An 8,714-nucleotide genomic window follows, 5' to 3' on the forward strand; every position below is an offset into this window, starting at 1 on the left:
CCATCGAGAGATCATTTTGATGCCTTTGCTGAGTTAGAGTTATGCATAGGATGCTGTAGAAAACGAGATGGCACTTTACCCAGACTGGGAATTCAGGGAAGCTTCTGGAATCTTGAAAGGTGAGAGAGATGGAGTCAGGTAAAGAGCAAAAGGGACTGGCAGGAGCACAGGCAGAGCTGTAAAATCGATTTCTGCAAGTTGTTCAGTATGACTAGAGACGAAGTGTGGGCACTGAGGCTGGGATTAGTCACAGAAAGCACGTAAACACTTAGTCTGCAGACAATGGGAAGACACTGAAGAGATGCTCATGTCACGTGGCTCACGCTGGCTGCAGCATGGAAGGGAGATTTAAGGTGAATGAGACTAAATGCAGCTAAAGAGTTATACGTTTCCTACAGAAACAGGCAGACAAATACCCAAAGCCCATATCTAAAAATGTGTTCATGTCAGCCTCACTTCTAATAATGCAAACCTGAAAACTAACTAAATGCCCATGTTTTGAGGTTTTTTATGTCAAAAACTGATTCAGGTTTTCATAATCTTATGTGAAAGTGTGATTTCTTATTTTTACGTGTGCGTGTCTTCTACACTTCTCTTGTTACAGACTCACGAGGATGTATTCAACTTCCACAGCGCCCCAGGTGCTGGATGAGAAAGCCAAATCCCGGAGCTGTGAAAGCCCGGCAATCTGCCCAGCACCTCGCAAGGCCTGGGGCAGCTCACGGGATGACACTTGCAGCCTAGAAACTTCTAGCCTTCTAGGGTTTTCTCTAGCCTGAGAATTATGACTATTTTTCCCTGAGCTTTGTAACATTTGCTTTCTTACATGTGGGGTTATGTCTGATTATACTTAATCTTCCTTCTTTCATTATAATAATATCTTAATGATGTGGTCATTTTCTCCTAAGTTTTCACTAATTTCCTGTTTAATCAGAAGTAAGTTCTTTCCTTATTTCCAGGTAATAGGAATTAATTCCACGGTCCCAGTTGCACTACTCTCTCTACGTACTAAGAAAGAAACTTTTCAGCCACAGTAATTATTTATTAGATATTCTGGACATGGTGACTATTTTATCAATTTTGTGTCTCTGGTGATTCACGTGGGATCTGGCCCATAGTATATGGTCAGTAAATGGTTAGTGAACTTAACAGATCAAGTTGTATTTTTAAAAACAATTTCTTAACTGAATGGGCAGACCTCCCCCTTTCTAATCATTTTATTTCTCACCTTTGTGCCAATTTTGTATTTTAAAACAATCTTTTTAAATCTATTGTTACTGTTCTCCACCATGCTTGAGAAGCTGTGCTATATGCCACAACGATTCCAATGTTCTCATGGACTATTATGGGTTGAATTGTGTTGCCCCCCAAAAAATACTGAAGTCCTAACCTCCGGTACCTGTGAGCATGGCTTTATTTGGAAACGGGGTCTTTGTCGATCAACAAGTTGGGATGAGGTCATCCGAGTGGGTCCTAATACAAGGTGACTGCAAACTTATAAAAAGGGGAAATTTGGATACAGACGAGCTCGCAGGAAGAACACCATGTGCAAACGAAGGCAGAGATCAGATTGATGCTTCTATAAGCCAGAGAACACCAAAGATTGCCAGCAAACCGCCAAAAGCTAGGAGAGGAGCATGGAACAGATCTTCACAGCCCTCAGAAGGAACCGACCCTGCTGACACGTTCCTCTCAGACATCTAGCCTCCAGAGCTGTGAGCCAATACGATTCTGCTGTTTCAGCCACCCAGTGTGTGGTCCTTGGTTATGGTAGCCCCAGGAAACGAATACACAGCCCTTTGGGCACATCAGTTATAGTTCTTATCACTTTTTACTTTAGTTACATGCTTACTTATCCATCCCCACTTGTGATTGTGAAGTCTCTGATACCAAATATTATGTCTTAGTCGTCTTCATATCTTGATATGCCCTGCACAAGCGCACTATTAAGTTGAATTACGTTGTTGATTTATCCTGCCAAATCCCCATCAGTATCAAATGTATTTCCTTGGAACAGTGTGTAGTCTTCTATTATTTTGGTTCACTGAAACATAGCGATAGCTTTGAGATAATTTCTGCTTCCTCTCTTAACATTTCAAGCTCATTTTGCTTGAACTCCGCATTGTTCTGCACTTCCGTGTGTACAAGTCCATCCGTAAGTTATTGCTCCTGACCAGTTTCTCCGCTGTTTTCTCATGAGAATAACTGGGCACCTCTGGCACTTTAGTTTGTTGTTGTTATGTTTTTGTTTTTGTTCTTACCTACTATCACCTATAGAATTGTGATTTATGATTTCTTTTTCTTAATGCTTTCTTCTTTCTACCTCTTAAATTAAACCCTCTTAAATTTAAGCTGCTGCCATACGTAAAGCATTATAGTAAGTGCCAAAGATGCCGAGATTAATAAAATATGGTCCTTGCACTAAGAAATTCAGTCAGCTACTTTCCTGAACTTTTTCTTCCCAATCTTCATGGAATGCTATCTCCTCCTTATCATTTTGTTATCATAAACCACACACCAGAGGACCAAATTATTTTATTTTACCACTTATATCCTGCCATCAATTATTTCCTGTATCTTCCTATCTACTTTTCAAAGTCATCACTTTGGAAGAAGAAACTACATATTCTATGCCTATCAGTCCATCAGCTTCCTATTGAGATCTTCCAAATCACTGGAAATATGTCCTAAGTTCATTTTTATAGGGACATACACTCCCAAGTGGGCACTCAGAAAGCGTATCCATTGGGTAGTTGGAAATAGGAGGGACACTGGGCATCCATCACTGTGTGTGTGTGTGCTTGGGGTGGGGGGATGTGTGGGTCATTTCCTCTTGATGTTCCAGCTGGATTCTGCTCACCCACTAATACTTAGAAATCCTTCTTAATAGTCCCAGAATAATAGCACATTGTTCGCTTTTTGGGCAGAGTTTCATGTCATGCTATACTGATGATAATATTTTTCCTTGTCTTTTTCCCCAATGTCACATTCATTCACTTCTGAACCTCTTAATAATGGTATTGATTTTCCCAGTACTCCCTCTTACTCCAGAATATATTTTTATTTTTAGCATGCTCCCTGAATTATTTTCTTTCCATCTTCTCTAGGGATTTTTCATTCTCCTTAATAAGCTGGAGCACAGAGATACATTCTCGACATCCTTTAACCTTCTTCTAAAAGAAAGATTAGTATGCGTTTAGAGCACACATAATTGATGACTATCTCAGCAGAGAAGACAAACATAGCGCATACTCCACAGGTCACTAGAACAGGACTCCCAGTTCCCACACTTCCTGGATTCAATGGCTAAAAAATAATCAGAGGAGGTCGACTTTTAAGGCTCCCACGTTAAAGATCTCAGCATGCCCATGTCGAAATACAAATACATCTGCTCACCACAATACACATGGAAGGGAATTTTCAAGTAGATAATATACTCTATCATGCAGAAAGACCCTACCTGAGAAAGATGTTTTAAAATAATGATATATCAAAGTCAGGATTTGATTAGATAGATGGATTTATAACCCCTAATGTTTATTACAGAACTATAGCATTTTTACCATGACAATATTATTTTCTTGGAGAAAGGAAATATTTACTAAATATTTATAATTCCCTCTACAGTAAGTGTCCAGATTCCTTTCCTTGTCCTTTAAACCCTTCTCCCTCAGTGCCCTGGATTACTTAACTTCTTTTGGCCACAATTACATTCCTGCCCTCCTTCAACACTCAGCTGGCCACCCTCCTCCCACCTTCCCACTTTTCCAAACTCAGCCATTGCCCATTTATATCTCCCCAAATTATCTTCTTGGTGAGAAAGCTTCTGAGGCTCCACTAGTCCATGTGTCAGTCAGCATGCACAAGGCAACCGCACTTTCTGTACTGACTCATCAGTCAGGATTGAACTCAAAGTATCTGAGCTTCTTCTACCCTTCACTCTTTAAATGTCTTCAACACTGTGAAGCCCATTATGGCAGACCTACTCTCAATGCTGTTTTCAATTTTGTTTATTTAGTGTCCTTTTATGTTTAATGTGGAAAAGTATACATTATATTATAAGTTCTTAAAGAATAAGGATAACAACACACCCCCCAAATCCTTTCTACTAATATCTGACATGACTCACACAAAATAAATTGTTGGAAGTAGTGATGCCTCCTGTGTGTAGGAATGAGAGGGTCAACACATGGTCATAGTCCTTCTCAAATGGGCAACAACATTTTGAAGACCCCTTTTAAAAAGTTGCATTCCACTCTCTCAACTGCACACTTTTAAGTCATTCTACACAATTTTGCATTAGGTGTTCTTTAAGCTAAATCTAATCAGTCTGCATGTGTCATTTATTTAGTGTTCACAGGGTCCCCAACACTATATTTGGAAAAATATATCTATAGAGAGAGAAGATTAAGCAAGGAGATTACATTAAAAGACTTTATCTTGAGCTCCAAATTCACGGGGAATGTCTCCCTTATGTTCTCCGAATACTTCAAATTGAACATGGTCACAAAGTATGCATGCCTTGTCACTGTGGTTTTCTTTGTCTGGCATACATTCCTCTCTCTCTTTGTTCCAGGCCTGCTATGGAACTCTGATTTACTCCACAAGATACTGTTCAGACAGCGTCTCCTCTGTGAACCAATTCCTGACGTTCCCTGTCCGTCCTAAACACATGGGAATTGGTCCACCATTCATACTCCATAGCTTTTTATGAATGCCTCTGTTGGTTCACTTCTCTGCCCCCATTTGTCTGTGTTGCTTTTGAATGCAGACACTATGTCTGTTCAGCCCATCCATTCATTCATTCAGTTAATTTTTTTTTTTTTTTGGTATTTAACCATGTTTCACACTCTACACCCTAGGGATGGGGGGATTCAACAGTGAGAAAGAAAGTCAAGCAGTCTGCCTAAAGGAGCTTACATCTAGAGGGGAGGGTAAATAATAACCAAAAAATAATATCAAAGTGTATGATATTCTGAAAACCTGGCAAACATAGGCTCTCAAAAAATGTTGATAAAATGTTATTTTTTCTAAAATCCATAAGCACTCATAAACATAGGACAGAAGATACTAGATAAAGTTGATAGTCACTAAAGAAAATATTTTGTTACAGGGCCTGATTGGTATGAAGTTATGAGAAAGTGATGATGGCTTTTCGGCATCTCTCCTACTTGGTATCAGGCAGAGAAAGGTAGATCGCCAATTATCAAATGCTTCATTCATTCATGTTTTTTTGTTGCCCAACCAATGGTATTTTCCACAACAAAATTTAGACATGGGAATACGCTGCACTGGCTGCAGCAAAAGAAGACAGAACTTCAGCCAGACAAAAAGAAAGACTCAAAGCCAAAAACAAAAACATTTTAATTAGTCGTTTCATTTCAAGACGTTGAAACTGCTCCAACCCAAGGAAACTAAGGCCTTCAGAGTCAGAGCAGCTTAAAGAAGAGGAAAAGGATCTTTTATTTACTTAGAAGTTCGATCTGAATCCAATTTGGAAAAGAAAATCTAAAATCTTTTAGAATAACAAACTTACAGATAATAAAATGTTGTTTTCCTTCATATGAGAAGACCTAGACTCTGCATGAAATCTGTTTTAGGATCTTCAAAATTTCATAATTAGGGTAGGTGTTTAAGTAGTTATATTAAATGGTTTGGTTAATACTCAGCATTACTTTCTGTGAGATAGTCTGTTGAAAGTAAGCTGTTTGCATGCTCTTTGTTAAAAGTTTGATTTTAGAAATCCTGTGGACGAATGACTTTCTATTGGCAGATAGTTCTGAAATAGAGAATATATCTGAGAGAATTTTCAGTCAGTTATAATTTTTTTTTAAATAGCAAGAAATATGACTGAGGGGGAAAATTTTACTTCGTAGATTGTAAGAATGAATTGACATCAATCTAAATAGGAACTTAGAAGGAAAGCATTTAACCATGATCTTCCTCCTACCTGTGAAACCCGCGTCTTACCTTTATGACTGAAAGAAGACAGCAAATATTCATCTTTATTATGTTTTAACTTGGAGAAGAAAGGAAGAAAAGAGAAGGAGAAAGAAGAGAATGGGCCTGCCTACAGAGAATGTTTCAAGTTACTCAAAACCTGAAAGCAATTTATCAAGAAATTCAGACCCACATAATTATTTCATCTACATCCCAGAAGGTATAAGATTCCAAAATTAATTCTAAAAAGTCTAAATGCATTATTCTGTTGTCTACGCTATTCATTATCTGATTAATTTAGATTAAACGAAATTACATGACATACCTCATTCACAGTGTCTCTCCTTGCATAGCCAACACAATTTTCCATCCCAAAATGCAGACTCTGAGGAATAAAAAAGCCTCCTGATGCAAGACTTTTATCTTTCTCCACTCATTCACGACCCTCTTCCAAATACGCCATGTTTTTAATGCCTGCCTTCTATGACACATGTTGACCCATGTGTCTGGGCAATCTCAACTCTTCCTTCAAGCCTTCAATGGCTCTTCCTTTGGAAAACCTTCCTGGTATTTTTTCTTCCTCTCACAGCAGCTTATGGAAACTTTCCCTAATAGTGTGTCAGGTTAGGTTAGTTTGTATGTCCATCTCTTCCAGTAGACTCCAAAAAGCAAAGACTGTTCCTTTCACATTTGTATTTCCAGAACCATATGGAGTCCTGTAACTGAATTAAGACTTTGATAAATTGACAAGAGAAACAAAGGCGGAGTTGGAAACCTCAGATCTTGAGCAATATTTTCACCGCATAAGCTTATCCGTCCAACTGGTCAACCACAAACACTTTTCTATATAGAACTCTCTCTAAATGTTTCGCAACACAAAAAGGAAAGGCACATTTGGGCAGTATCAGATTTATTTCTTACGTACCCATTCAACACACGGAATAGACGAGAAAACAAAATAGTACCAAAGAATGCCAGTTTATACTTTTCTGAGGTAGAAATTACCTCAAGTAAGTGTAGATCTATTAATCTTCAGATTTTAAAGGATGAATTATTTTCATTCTTTCATCAATTATAATGGCACTTTTTAGAACATTAAACGTCATTTAAAATTTTCATTGACATGAAGAAAAATCTCCAAAAAACAGAACAACATAATTTATACCTTATAAATACATCAGAGAGTGATATAAAATGGTGCCATGACATGCAGTAAGATATAAAATCAATATTGTCATTTTCAATCACATAATAATGCATACTGGCCAGTAAATTTTCTAAAGCTGCATTTTGCTATCTGTGTTTGTACTGTCTTGTTACACATTTATATATTAGCACAGCCCTGTATTTTTTTTCAAAGCACATTCTCAAAAGCAGAAAAACCACTTTACTCAAAGAAAGCAATTCTAGAGGGGAATTACATGCAAATGTGGGAACTGAGCTTTGAAGCCTCGCATTTCATTTTTACGCTTGAGTCCCACAAGTCTCCCCACATTCATTCGGGGCAGGGGAGCGTCACATCGTGTCAGGCTCTTATGCCAGCGCTCTCATAGCCAGCGTCTGATAGGTCGTGGCGGTCTCCTGCACCTGACGTCACTCAGTATCGATCAGTCTGCTTTGAATAACTGCAATGCTGCCTTCTCCATAGTTCACAGCACACCTACTCCTGTGTCTTCCCGCCGCTGATTCTGCTCCCCCACCCCCACGTCACCACGAACTTCTACCAGAGCCCGCTTCCCGGGCTCCTCACCTCCTCTAATCTATTCTCCCCTCTGCAGCAAGAGTGACCGTTTAAAAACACAAATCTGACCATGCTCTTGCTGAAAACCTTTTAATGACTTACCTAGGCTGTTTAGATAAAACCCGAGTCGTCAGTGATCTTGCAAGCTTCCGTGTGACTGTTCCCCGCTTACACTTGGAGCCACTCCAGACCCTCCTCAGTCTCCAGGCCCCAGCCACTCTCGTGCTTTCAGTTCCCTGGAGGTGCCATGGACCCTCCTGCCACAGAGTCTGTGCATGTGCTGCCGCCTCTGCCTGGGAAGCTCACCCACACCTCTACCCCACGCCGAACTCGCTGCTTTTCCTCCCTCAGATCTTAGCTCAACTTCACGCCCTAACACCATCAGATAGTGACAGGTCTCTCTGATACACGCTCTGGCTCCTAATGCCCTGTGCTTTGCCTTTAAAGCATTGTCCCATTTTTATAATTTGACATAGACCTCTGTATTCGGAACCTGTCTTTTCCTCTAGCCTGTACGACAGGGACTGTGGCTATTTTTACTCCCCGTTTTATCACCAATACCCAACAGGGCCTGGCATATAGGAAGCACCTAGTAAAAATGTGTTGAATGAATAAAGGGGCTTATCTAAGTAAATACATCAAATTCAGTAGGCAAAAGAGTAAGAGATACTCCAGCAAATATATCAATCAAAACCAGGTACAATTGATTCTTGTTATTTGCAGTAGCATGTTCTATAAAGTCACTGTTAACACTGAATTCGTGAATACGGAACCACTGTTCCTAAGAGAAACACAAAGTTAGGTTCCCAGGAGCCTCTAGTCACACATTTCACCAACCAATCAATACATAACCTTGTTCTCTATGTTTGTAAGACCGTTTATTAATAGATACAGTTGACTCATTAATGTTGAACTGACAGACAATAACATTGTAACTCATGCCTGAATGAAGCTTAGCTAACACACACCTTTTCTCCCTAAGGCACATCTCAGACTTTTTGTGCTTAGGAATGCTAGACAGCACTTCACCACA

At 39.4% G+C, this 8,714-nt stretch overlaps 1 long non-coding RNA gene across 1 annotated transcript in view; it reads right to left on the reverse strand.

Annotated features, from left to right (window-relative positions):
* Window positions 1-8,253, reverse strand: part of LOC123288857 (uncharacterized) — a 402,248-nt gene extending 393,995 nt beyond the window's left edge. Inside the window, exons 1-2 of the long non-coding RNA XR_011506858.1 lie at window positions 7,784-8,253; window positions 6,266-6,662 (exon numbers count right to left, since the gene is read on the reverse strand). This is a non-coding gene — a long non-coding RNA (uncharacterized lncRNA). The remainder of the gene's footprint in view (window positions 1-6,265; window positions 6,663-7,783) is intronic.
* Window positions 8,254-8,714: the final 461 nt, after the last annotated feature.

This window comes from Equus asinus, chromosome 11 (assembly GCF_041296235.1).
Source record: "Equus asinus isolate D_3611 breed Donkey chromosome 11, EquAss-T2T_v2, whole genome shotgun sequence".
Taxonomy (NCBI): Eukaryota; Metazoa; Chordata; class Mammalia; order Perissodactyla; family Equidae; genus Equus; species Equus asinus.